Consider the following 13,416-nt stretch of genomic DNA (forward strand, 5'->3'; position numbering starts at 1 on the left):
TAAAAAGTGTTCAGCTCCAAATTCCAGGAGTATTAATGTCTGTGACTGGCATCTGATGAAAGTCGGAGGATATAATGACCAAAACGTCGTAGCTATAACAACAATGATTAGGAATTTAAACTGGATATATCAGTGTATCTATAATTATAATTTCTCATCCCAGAACAGTAAATAATATTTTAAATAACTTAGACCGGTTTCGACCATTATTGCACCTGGCCATGTTTAACTTACTAGTTCCATCTGTGGCAGTTTTTAAGTTATGCTTTAGCACAATGTCACGTTACTCAAGTAGGGAATTGTTATTTGGCAAAATGTATCTAGGTGTAGATGGTTTGCCTGAGATTTCTTGGAACAATTTGTCCGGGTAACGTTTTGAATATTATAAGAGTTTTTTTCCTTCAGTCAAAAAAAACTTTGCTGCAACATTGTTACATAATGTGAGTAATTTTTGAAAAGAATGTATGGTACTGGATTCTAGTTTAAGGTGTCGTGTGAACTTCATAATGTCAACCATTGGACAATGCTGGTGGAATATTTTCCAATTGCTAGAAAAGTAATGCTCACAGTGGCATTGGAAAGAAGAGCGTTAGGAAATGTGTTTGCGTGCATGTATGCATACAGGTGTATATGTATATGTGTGAGTACAAATGCTGTATCCGCATGTGTGTACACGCGCGTGTATAGGTAAGTATATAGTAAACTCAGTTTTAGCACGAAGAGCAATAATGCTGCCCAATATTGCTACATCCATGCAATTCCAAATGAAATATTTACTAAACTACATCTTCCCTCAAATATACTATGCCACATAGGAAATAACTATTACTTATACACCGCAAAGCCACACAGTATACTGAATCAAATTAAATACACTTTAATACCTAAAATGCAAGCCATCCTCTTTCACACACGCATGCATGCACACCCACATACATATATGTATATAGGCATATATGAACATGTGCATACATATATATTATGTGTTTGCGTCTGTGTATGTATGTATGTATATATGTATGTATGTATGTATGTATGTATATACATATATATGTATATGTATGTCAATATATATATATGTATATGTATGTATGTATGTATATACATATATATGTATATGTATGTCAATATATATATATGTATATATATATACATATATATATACATACATATATATATATGAGTGTGTGTGTATGTGTGTGTAATAGCTTGTTTGTAGATTTGTTTACTTGAGGGTGCTAATCATGAGCTGAACAACAGTCCTTCGAAGTTTCGCTACAATGGTTTTATCAAATAAATTTGAGAAACAAGCACCGACATGAGTTCGAAATATACAATCTACGTTGACAATACCTTTGTATATATATATATATATATATATATATATATATATACATATATATATATATATATATATATATATATATATATATATATATATATATATATATATATATATATATATATATGTGTGTGTGTGTGTGTGTGTGTGTGTGTGTGTGTATATATATACACATGTATGTGTGTGTGTATGCACGTAGGTGTGTGTATGTATGTGTGTATATATATATTTATATATATACACACACACATATATATATTCAATATGTTTGTTTTTTAAAGTTTTGTTATCTTTTAATGCTTTTAGCCTTTGTTCAAATATCTATACATCTCGATTCACTGTTTATTGCCTTAAAATCACGTTTTTATCGTCGGCGAATTCTCGGTTTAATCGGCCACATCAACTGAACATATATTGACATATCCATGCAATGTATGCCTCCACCGATTTTTTTTTTTCCCATTTATGGTCTATGTGATTCATTTGTTGTTATTTTTCTGTCAGTGTATGAGTATAGACGTACGTACGAGTGCACTCATTCCCCCTCTCTCTCTGTCTTTCCCACTCTCTTTCTCACCCCTTTTTCTCACATCTGCTCGCACACACTTCGCTATTTTAAATATTGAGTGCATATTAAACAATTTAACCCTTATTTGATTTTCTATTTTCTCTCTGTTTTGTTTCAAGCAACTCACGTGCCCAAACACGTGTGTGTATGTACGCGTGTGGGTTTTTGTGTGTGGTGCATCATACATTATGCGCGTACATAAATAAGATAGATAGATAGATAGATAGATAGATAGATAGATAGATAGATAGATAGATAGATAGATAGATAAACATGTCTCTTCATTGCCTCGAAAGTTCCGGCTGCTCCAGCAATAGCCAGGAACTCACTCTACAATAGCTTAGGGTTTCGAAATGCCTGCAGCTTTTCAGTATTTTGCCAAAGATGAGGTAGATGTAAATATATTAAAAAAACGCATAGATAAGTTCTCAGATGATCTCATATTACAGCAAGAGACATAACTCAGTAAAGGCGACATGAAACTCACCAAAATCTAACAAAAGAAGAAGTAATGTCTTAGCAGTGGTAATGGTACAGACATTCCCCCCACACACTGTACGCCTGCTGCATGAACGCTGAAATTAGTAAAGTTATGAAGCACACAAACGTAGCTGGAAGCATACAAACGTTACTGATACACAGCTCCAGATCTATGTATGGGCCAACATGGGTCACCAAAGCTTAGGGAGCCCAAGCATTTAGGTGGGGCTTTTACCTTAATGCAGCCTAAAGCTTGGAGTTGAATATCAAAAAATGTATTTACAGCAATCAAATAAGCAATTCGTAACATTTTTACTTATTTAATTTTTTTCACTTAGAGTTATGTTAAAGTTATTGATCTCATTTCTGATTTATTGAGCCCTTCACGATTTAAAATCCATTTCATTTAATTGACTCTCTTTAAATCTACAGAGGCCCCTTTAAGTTTGGGGCCACTTCAACTGTTTGGGGCCCCTATTTAACGAGGCCCTCTTTATCATCTTAATATGTTTTGAATTAGCAAAATCGTAGGAGACCCTAAAATCTATTGGCTCAAAGGCCCTACTAGACTTTAAAATCCAGCCTTGCCTATTAAACAGTATGCGACCAAAATAATAGTTTCACATTTATTGAGTGAAATTAATCCGTTTTTACCTGCTGATTTCAAAAATCACGAAGAAGCCATCGTATCACGTACAGTGTGTTGCCTTTTATTAATGCTATTAGTTGCCATATTTAAATAGATGTTAACAGTATAACTAATAGGTTTAAATTTGAAAAATAAGTATGTGATAACATTTAGACAGTCTCAGCCAAACAGAGACGTACCTGCATCAGTTAACCGCAAACAGTGAAGAGAGAAAGATGCGCTTCACTAGGTCACGTTACTTAGATTAAAAAGTATCTTTCTTTTTTTTTACAGTTATTTCCTCAAACCTCTTTTTTCTTTTCAATATACATATATCCGATTTTGTCAAAAATGTTTACTATGTCTATTTTAGTGTGAAATTAGGTGGCCAAGATCAGAAGTGGGCACCTCATAAGGCCTGCTCACTTTGTGTTGAATAGTTAAGACGAAATGTGCAAAGAAATATTTTTATTTTGGGGGCTTCAGTGATATAAAGAGAGCCTAAAGATCACTGTCATGACTGCTACGTTTACTCATGTAAGGTGCATGGACACAATTGGAAGAGTGAGAAAAATATTGTTTGCCCAAATCTCCCATCTGCATTGTAACCTGTTGCCCATAGAATAGACGTTCCAGTCTCGTCACCGTCAGGAAACTTTGAAGGCATACACTTGATTTCCGAGTCAGAACGCAGAAATAACAACGAGGCCTTAAGATGTAAAAGGAGCTCTTTTACTCTTTTACTCTTTTACTTGTTTCAGTCATTTGTCGAGCAAATCGACCCCAGGACTTATTCTTTGGAAACCTAGTACTTATTCTATCGGTCTCTTTTGCCGAACCGCTAGGTTACGGGGACATAAACACACCAGTATCGGTTGTCAAGCAATGCTAGGGGGACAAGCACAGGCACACAAACACACACACACACACATCTATGTGTATATATATACGATGGGCTTCTTTCAGTTTCTGTCTACCAAATCCACTCACAAGGCTTAGGTTGGCCCGAGGCTATAGTAGAAGACATTTGCCCAAGGTGCCATGCAGTGAGACTGAACTTGGGACCATGTGGTTGGTAAGCAAGCTACTTTCCACACAGCCACTCCTTTCATTTCATATGTACTCATTTAGGTTGCTTTCCGGATACTCTGAGGATGTCAATGAGAAGCAGTGGGTAAGTTTCATCAGGATAAATAAGACTGAAGGTACATATCAAGGAAGATAGAATGTCAATATAATGGCCGACTGCTACCGGATGTTGCATCGTGAATGTCCGTCAAATCCTCACAAGAGAAAGAGTTCCAAGAGTTGTTTCAAAGTAAAAAAGAAGAGATTTCTACGGTTAGTAAAGTTGGGAAGCTGAAAACCATTTTAAATATCTAAACATGGCTCTTCTTAGATCACTTGTTTTAACCCTATATCTATTTTAAACATGGCAACTGGTCTACACGGCTTTCGATCCTCACATCCGATCACCCTATAAGAAATGCTGCTCTATGAAGAAATTTTACTTCCATTTACTACACATACACGCACGCACACACACACATACATAAATAGAGACATATTGGCATTATAACCATAATATGACAACAACACGAAGGGTTTATAGCTGACCAAATAGACCCCAGATATTATTTTCAAGTCTGGTATGTATTTCATAGATTTATGACGAACTGATAAATGATTGAATTTAAACGCAAAGCATTGCTTTCCAACTGGCGTCAAGCAAAAAACGTCGCACGCAGACGCCCTCTCATACATTCTTTAATACAAATACTTATGCATGTATGCGTGCGCCAGTGTACATGTCCACACGCGCACGTATACGTGTATATATATATATATATATATATATATATATACATATACGCAAGTGTGTCTATTTGTGTGAGTGAGTGTGTGCGTGTGTTTGAGTGTATGTGCGTGCGCTCATGCGTGTGTGTACAACTGGCAGCCGCACGTACTCAGCTAAAAAATTTTCTTGAGAAGACAACAACCGTTGCCCAGGAACACGTGCCGTGTGACTCAACATGAAGCTATCAAACACTCGTGGAAGGAAATTGTCCATACTTAACCATGCCTGCATCTGTATAGTAATAAATGCATATAATGTATTTGCAGGTATGCATGAAAGTGTGTCAATGTATATGCGCGTGTATGCATATATATGTATTTATATATATATATATATATATATATATATATATATATATATATATATATATTGATGTCTACGTATGAATACATGAACATATATGTATGTGTATATGTGCGCGTGTTTTAATATATCTTTTCATATACAAGCATACATACACACCACACACACACACACACATACATACATATATATATATATATATATATATATATATATATATATATATATATATACATATACATATACAAACATTTATATACATCTACATACATATATATGTGTGTGTGTGTGTATATATATATATATATATATATATATATATATATATATATATATATGTGTGTGTGTGTACAGTCTTAATCACAACAAACTGTATTTTGTTGTCATGGTAAACAGAAATAAGCTGTGAACCCAACATTTCTTAAGGTGTGTCTTTATCGAATGATTGACAATATGTCATCTACAGTTGGTTCTGCTATCAGATTGCTTCCAGAGTTCTTTGCGACAGGTATTTCTTCAAGATAATTCCTGCCTTTCAATAAATCTCACCCGTTATTTCATTTTTGCATACATACACTCTTTCATATATCCATGCATATATGCTTGTACTTGGCATAGCTGCATATGTGTGCGTGTGTGCGTGTTTGAGTGTTTGAGTGTGCATATATGCGTGTATATGCATTCATACATACGTTATATATATTCACACAAACATGTACATATTGAATTTATATATATATATATATATATATATATACATACACACATACATACATTCATATACACACACATGTAGATATTTATCGTGTGTGTGTGTGTGTGAGTGAGTGTGTAGCTAGATGCCTTTATTTACAATACGTGTTGAAATGTAAGGGACAGACAGAGAAAATGAAGGAAAGAAAAGAGAGAGACACACACACATACTATACAAACACAGAGAGGGAGAGAGGGGGAGAGAGAGGGAAAGAGAAGATTTGAGAGAGTGCGCGAGGGGGAGATTGAGAGTGTACATTTATAAGCTCCACATTTAGTAACAAAACCTAAGCCATATTTTTTCAATATATATAAACGTTGCTGATTTTGCTGGCTCACACGCGCGCACATTCATATATACATACGTACGCACCTGAGCATGCGCTCTGATGTACAAACCAAATTACCATATAACCATTTATACTTACAACAGTGAATATATATATACGTATATATATATATATATATATATATATATATATATATATATATATATATATATATATATATATATATATATGTCTACCTGCCAGAAATATCAATCAAAACTCTTATTTAAATCGCCGAATAAAACTGATGATAGCTACAGAAATCGACCGTCTGCGGCCAAACGGGCTAAGACAAGCTTTCAACATACATTCAAGTATTCGGTCTCACGTCGACCAGTTTCTGGATTGGCATTATAATTTTTTATTGTTACACTAGATAATAACAGAGTCAATAATATCTTCGCAAATATTTTCTCCTAAATTATTTCCTCCGTATTGAAATATATATATATATATATATATTTGGTAAGAAGTTTGTTTCCCAATCACATGATCCCGGTTCAGTCCTACTGCGTGGTACCTTAAGGAAGTGTCTTCTATTACAGCCTTGAGTCGACCTTGTGAGTAGATTTGGAAGACGGAAACTGAAAGAAGCCCGTTGTATAGATATTCTTTTACTCTTTTCTTTGTGTCAGTCATTTGACAGCGGCTATGCTGGAGCACCGCCTTTAGCCGAAAAAATCGACCTCAAGACCTATCCTTTGTAAACCTAGTACTTATTCTATAGGTCCCTTTTGCCGAACCGCAAAGTTACGGGGACGTAAACACACCAACTTCAAGCAATGGTCGGGGACAAACACAGCAATAGTCGAGAGAAAATAACAGACCCCCAACGAAATCGTTTGTTATCATCAATATGTCTATCCTTCTGGCTGCTTTTTGATAGTTATATAAACAAGAACACCATAAGCTAAATGCAGTTAGTGACAGCGACCACCAGTGAGTGTGAATGTTATTATTGCACTTTCTTCTAACACTTCATTCATATATTGCTATACATATATACTACATTCATATATTACCGTTAATGAATTAGCCTTCATAAAGTTCACCTTTAAAATGACGAGTCAGAGTACGACTGGGTGCTTCTACTTCACAAGCTGCTTTAATGCAACAACGGCGATCTCAAGTAAGTCTCTCGATTCATTATGTTTCATATTTACAAAATAAAACAATTATTCTTCGTCTATTCTAATTCAATATCTAAAAAGTTATATACATATTGCTGTAATTAATTTACACATTACATTAATAGACATGTTTTCAACATCTATGCAATGGCACGAGACTTATTATCAAAAAATTGATGCAGACAGTGTTGGAGGCAACAATACTGACTGGGAAAGCAAGTGAAGATGTTTTCATTCCAAAGATTCCCCTCATTCCTTCCGACACACAAATTGATTTCAAAAGGCTACAATAATTCCCACTGAGATTAAGCTTTGCAATGAGCATCAACAAAGCATAGAGTCAGATATTGGAAGTGGTAGGCTTTAATCTTGCAGAACCTGCTTTTTCTCATGGACAGCTCTATGTCGGATGCTCTAGAGTTGGAAATCCGGAAAATTTATTCATCTATGCACCCAGCAGCAAAATCAAAAACATTGTGTATCAGGAAGCCCTGCAAGACTGAAATTTTGGAACAAAGATGCCTCTCCCTCCGAGAACCTCTCTTGCAAACCTACGACAACCTCTCTCGCCAAACTCCGACAACCTCTCTTGCCAACCTCCGGAAACCTCTCTCGCCAACCTCCAGCAATCTCTTCCTCTTCCAGCTGACTGTTTTTGTACATTTTCGTGACGGAAAATATACATTTTGTAGCAGTTACAATGGAATTGCTTTCTTATATCAGAGTAATAAGGCCTTTTCAATAGAACATCTTTACCCCCGGGAATTACCGGGTACACCAGCTAGTATATACATATGTGTATATCAGGCATAGTTACGTGGTTAAGAAACCCGCATTGCAAACACGTTTTTTAGGGTTCTGATCCACTACATGGCACCTTGGGCAAGTATCTTCTATCGTCCCGGACCGACCAATGCCTTGTGAATTAACTTGTAGGCGTAAACTGTATGAAACCTCACTTGTGTGTGTGTGTGATAGGGGAGTGTCTTTTTATGCATCACGGCTTAACAACCACTATTTGGTTTGCTTGCGACACTGTAACACAACGGTTCGGCCAAAGTGCCCGTTGGAATAAATAACAGAATTTTAAAAATAAGCAGTGAGGACGAGTTGTCCGACTAAGCCCTTCAAAGCCATGCCCCAGTGTGGCTGCAGTCTAACAGCCGAGAGTAAAAGTCCCTAATTTTGGCTTAGATATCTCTCTAGCAGAAGACAAACTCTGGTGAAAGACCTGTGACTTCTTTTCCGTGTAGTGTTCTTTAGCAAAATATTTCATTCCGTCGCTTAAATCCACTTAGTTATAAATGAGTAAAACTGCTAGGGACTGGCGTCACGTCCAGGGGAGTTGTTGGCCCAACTGTCTAGCTAGCGAAGTGGTATTATTCTAAAGCTAAAATAGTGCACGAAATGCATTGTGACCAGCGATATATAACAATATCCGATAGTCTGGTTGATACAATGACTCGACGCACTGATGTGTGTGTGTGAGAGAGAGAGAGACAGACAGACAGACAGAGATAGAGAGGGATAAATAGATAGATAGATAGATAGATAGATAGATAGAGAGATAGATGTGTATATATATATCATATCTCTCTATATTGTACATATTGTTCAATATGTCTACAAACACGTATATGTGTACACTTATATGAAATTCTATTTTACATCCATATCTATATATATTTGTGAGAATATGTGCATCTGCATGTTCAAGCGTCTGTGTGAAGTGTGTATGGATATGTGTTTATATATGTATATATGTATCTTCCTGATATCTATCTATATTAAAGATATATTTTAAATGAATACATTTCGAGTATATAGGCATTTAATTTACGCTATATTCCACTTGGGGATAAATATTTCTAGACTAAACTTCTTTTACAAATTAATGTTGTACAACATCTGTCTGTTGTAGAACGAATAACTTGTATTTATGTACATATGTATGTATGTAGGCGCAGGTGTGGGTGTGTGATAAGATACCGCGCTGCTTCAAATGAGGTTAGAAGGGCCACATAAGAGCGAACTGCCCTCCACCACCCAAAATGGTAGAGGAGCGACAGCCGCCACCACAGGAAAGGAGACAGGAAGAAGGGACAAAAGAAACACCAGAGGATAAGGAATGGGAAGCGGTCAAGAGGAGGAAAAAATAGAAAGCGGAAGAAAGTGAGTGCCTGTGAGGCCCAACCCACCCAGTGCCCACCCTCTCCCTCTTCACCACACCCTCCCCATGCAGACACCAAACTTACCCAATCCCCTCCAACAAAAAAACAAAAAAAAAAGATGCAAACACACACGATGGAAATAAGGTTTCCCCTCCCCCTGTTTGTTTTGCTTGCCTCTGTATGAGGACATGGAGGATGACTTGATTAAACGGGTGAACGAATGGAACTCTGGGAGGATGGTGAGGCCGCGATGTGTTATTTGTTGAACGAGGAACGTGGAGGTGCAATGGCCCAATGGTTAGGGCAGCGGACTGGCGGTCATAGGATCGCAGTTTCGATTCTCAGACCGGGTGTTGTGAGTGTTTATTGAGCGAAAACACCTATAGATCCACGAGGCTCCGGCAGGGGTATGGTGGCGAACCCTGCTGTACTCTTCCACCACAACTTTCTCTCACTCTTACTTCCTGTTTCTGTTGTACCTGTAATTCAAAGGGCCAGCCTTGTCACACTTTGTGTCACGCTGAATATCCTCGAGAACTACGTTAAGGGTACACGTGTCTGTGGAGTGCTCAGCCACTTTCACGTTAATTTCACGAGCAGGCTGTTCCGTTGATCGGATCAACTGGAACCCTCGACGTCGTAAGTGACGGAGTGAACGAGGAACACAAGGAAATAGTGAAAAACAATAAAGGGATTGAATTGTGGAAAGTAAAAGGCGATAGAGAAAAGTTGCCGAAAAGCACTTGTTATACTGAACTTAAACAGGACTATGGCATTGAACTGCTAGACTTAAGGTGGATTGATTAAACAAAAAAAAACGGTTGCAATGTAACCACTCGACTTCGGGGGTCGAGTGGGCATTCCGCCTCATTGTATCATCTTTTTCATAATTCATTCGTTTTTTTTTATTTTTTCTTTCTTTATACATCTGTATCATAATTTTAGTTCCCCGATTGTGTTTGTCCCCTTCTTTGTTTAGCCCCCAGTGGGTAATAAGGAGATAGCAGGTGTGGCTGTGTGATAAGAAACTTGCTTCCGGTCATGCGCGTTGTGTTGGCTTCTTCCTGTACAGTACAGTGGAGTGGGCGTGAATCGTTTGGCTGCGTCCAATGTTGAACTAAAAAGAACAATTTGGAAAAATTCGCCGAGGTAAGTTGTTTTCGTTGTTTAGCTGGGCGGTAATTTGTTGCTTGTAATTTTTTTTCAGCAGTTTAGTGTCTAGCTTTGTAACATTTGCCCTTGCCTCTGTCGGATTTTTTGTGTGTATGTTGTTACGAACAAATTGTGTGTTTGCTGTCTGTGAAGATTCTTGTTGGCATTTTAGCCGAAAAACTTTGTGTGTTCGTCTTTACGAACAAAACCGTGTGTTAGCTGTATGCGGTGGGCGGGTTCGCTCCACAGCTGTGAAAATTTTTGTTAGGCATTTTTTGTGCCGAAAACCACTTTGGAATACCTTTACTTTTGGAGTAAATTTTGAAGGAACAGGATTCCGTGTCTGTGACTTTCCTTTTTATTCCTTTCTACTATCCAACTTTTTCTATTCTGTCTCTCTTTTTAGTTCTTTTTTTCTTCTACCTTTTAATTTTGCGAACTGTGTTTATTTCTAGAACTGTTTTTATTTATTTTGAACGGACATGGCGTCCCAAAAGAAAAACACTGTCTTGGAGTGGAAATTGTGCCCACCCAAGCAATGGTTAAAAGACTTATAAGGAAGAACGGTAGTGCTGAGGACCTACTCTAGGTCGCTCGGTACCATCGCCCAATTTGACAAGGAGGAAATAACGAAAGAACTGGCAGATTATCTGCCGATTGTGAAATATATCTCTGGGGGACCAAATTTGCGACAGTATGGTTGCTGTTTGGTACCCCCGAGGAGGCTGTTATATTTGCCAGCAGGCCCCTTGAAGGGGAAAAAATACAACGACGTGTATTCAGTTGAAGAAAGCTACTGCTGTTTGCGAAAGTGATTGAAGAGGAACAACTTTTCGGGTCACCTCTACTAAATATCACCAGTCTATTCTATTCTTGTTTTGTTTACTGCTTGTGTTGCAGATTACGCTCTTTTGTTTTTTGTTTTTGTTTTTATTCGGTTCTCGCGTCGTAGTAACCAGTAAACATCGAAAAATCGACACCAAGAAAGAAGAAATATTATTTAGATATATTTATTCGTTTGTTCCACATGTAGTTAGAGATACAACAGTAATTGTAGTGGCAGTGACAAGTTCACTCGCTGGTTCGTAGTTGATAGTGTAGAAGTGGCTGTCTTCCAGTAGAGGAGGAAAGAGCAAGGAATGCACGGTGCTGACTAGAAAGGTGGCCTCGTCTTTCTTCAACAATGATGTTGAAAGTAAATCGTGTTGAGCGTGAGAAATTACACCAGTATACGAACTTTCAAACCGTTTAGTTAAATAATTAAAAAAATCTGTGAGCGAAACTGAACAGATCCAATACCTGCACACGCATATGTAAATAAAACAAACATACATGCATTTTTTAATTCTTTTATTCTTTTACCTGAATTGCGGCCGAAAGCTTCTCTTTTATGTCAGCTATGACCAATGAGCAACACTTTCTCTTCACCTTTCGCTCGACATACGAATAGAACAGAGTGGTGATATTTAGTAGAGATTACCCAGAAGTTGTTCCTCTTCGATTACTTTCGCAAACAGCAGTAGCTTTCTTCAACTGAATACACGTCGTTGATTCGTTAAAACTATCCAAATACAGCCACTTTAACACGAAATAACTTCTAAATCACGAAATCTTGTCAAAAATGCTGAAAGTAAACCGTGTTGTGCGTGAGAAATTACACCAGTATACGAACTTTCAAACTGTTTAGTTAAAGAAAAATAATTAAAAAATCTGTGAGCGAAACTGAGAAGATTCCAGGTATGTATGTATGTATGTACGTATGTGGGTAGGTTGGTTGGTTGGTAGGTAGGTAGATATCCGGTAAACGCAACTAAGGCAGTACCAAATTTTAAAAGCCATCTAAGAACGTACGCGTATATACACTCTTTATTGGTCGTTTACTGCGGTATTTGTCCAGTGATAACATCTCATATAGACGTGCAGTGTTAAACAATAAATATCGAAGAGAGAGAGAGAGAGGAAAATTTGCTTCAGCAGCTGCCAGCGAAGCGACAGGTGAATTCTGGCCATTTTTGATCTACAACGACGTGTACTCGCAGTCAACCATATATCCACCCACTCGATACAGGAAACTGAATAGCCTCTGGACTGAACAAGACTTCGCTATAGGCAACCAACAGGATCTGTATCGGAAAATAAATGCGCTGCCCGCAGTCCACTGACTGAAAGTAGTAAACGGATAAAAGAAGTGAAAAGAGACAGGGAAATCGCCAGAAACAGGCAGACAGAACGACAGCCAGAACAGGAGAGAAATAGACAGACAGATTGATAGAGAGACTGGGAGAGACACACACTGTGAGAGAAAGAGACAGATAGATAGCTAGAAAGAGAAAGAGGCAGATAGATAGGGAGAGAGAGAGAGAGATTGAAAAATAGACAAGCAAACAGAGAGACAGACATATAAATAGAGAGAAAGACTGGGAGAGACATACAGTGAGAGAGAAAGAGGAAGATAGATACAAAGAGAGAGAGAGGGGCAGATAGATAGACAGACAAAGAGAGAGACTGAAAAACAGACTGGCAGACAGAGACGGAAGGACAGACAGATAGATAGTAAGATAGATAGATAGATAGATAGATAAACAGACAGACAGGCAGGCAGACAAATAGCAATACTCTATACAGCTATCATCTCAGCAAACTTAGAAAAGTTTTGGGCTTTTTTTTTATACAACATTAATCCATCATTTACTGTCTGAGAG

At 37.4% G+C, this 13,416-nt stretch overlaps 1 long non-coding RNA gene across 3 annotated transcripts in view; it reads left to right on the plus strand.

Moving 5' to 3' along the window:
• Positions 1-10,285: 10,285 nt before the first annotated feature.
• The window catches only part of LOC149133530 (uncharacterized), a 73,527-nt gene continuing 70,396 nt past the window's right edge, over positions 10,286-13,416 (plus strand). The window contains exon 1 of one of the 3 annotated variants that reach the window (XR_016243392.1): positions 10,286-10,711. This is a non-coding gene — a long non-coding RNA (uncharacterized LOC149133530). The remainder of the gene's footprint in view (positions 10,712-13,416) is intronic. The other 2 variants (XR_016243391.1, XR_016243390.1) reach the window with 2 other exon arrangements.

This window comes from Octopus bimaculoides, chromosome 10 (genome assembly GCF_046866305.1).
Source record: "Octopus bimaculoides isolate indiv1 chromosome 10, ASM4686630v1, whole genome shotgun sequence".
In the NCBI taxonomy this organism is placed as follows: domain Eukaryota; kingdom Metazoa; phylum Mollusca; class Cephalopoda; order Octopoda; family Octopodidae; genus Octopus; species Octopus bimaculoides.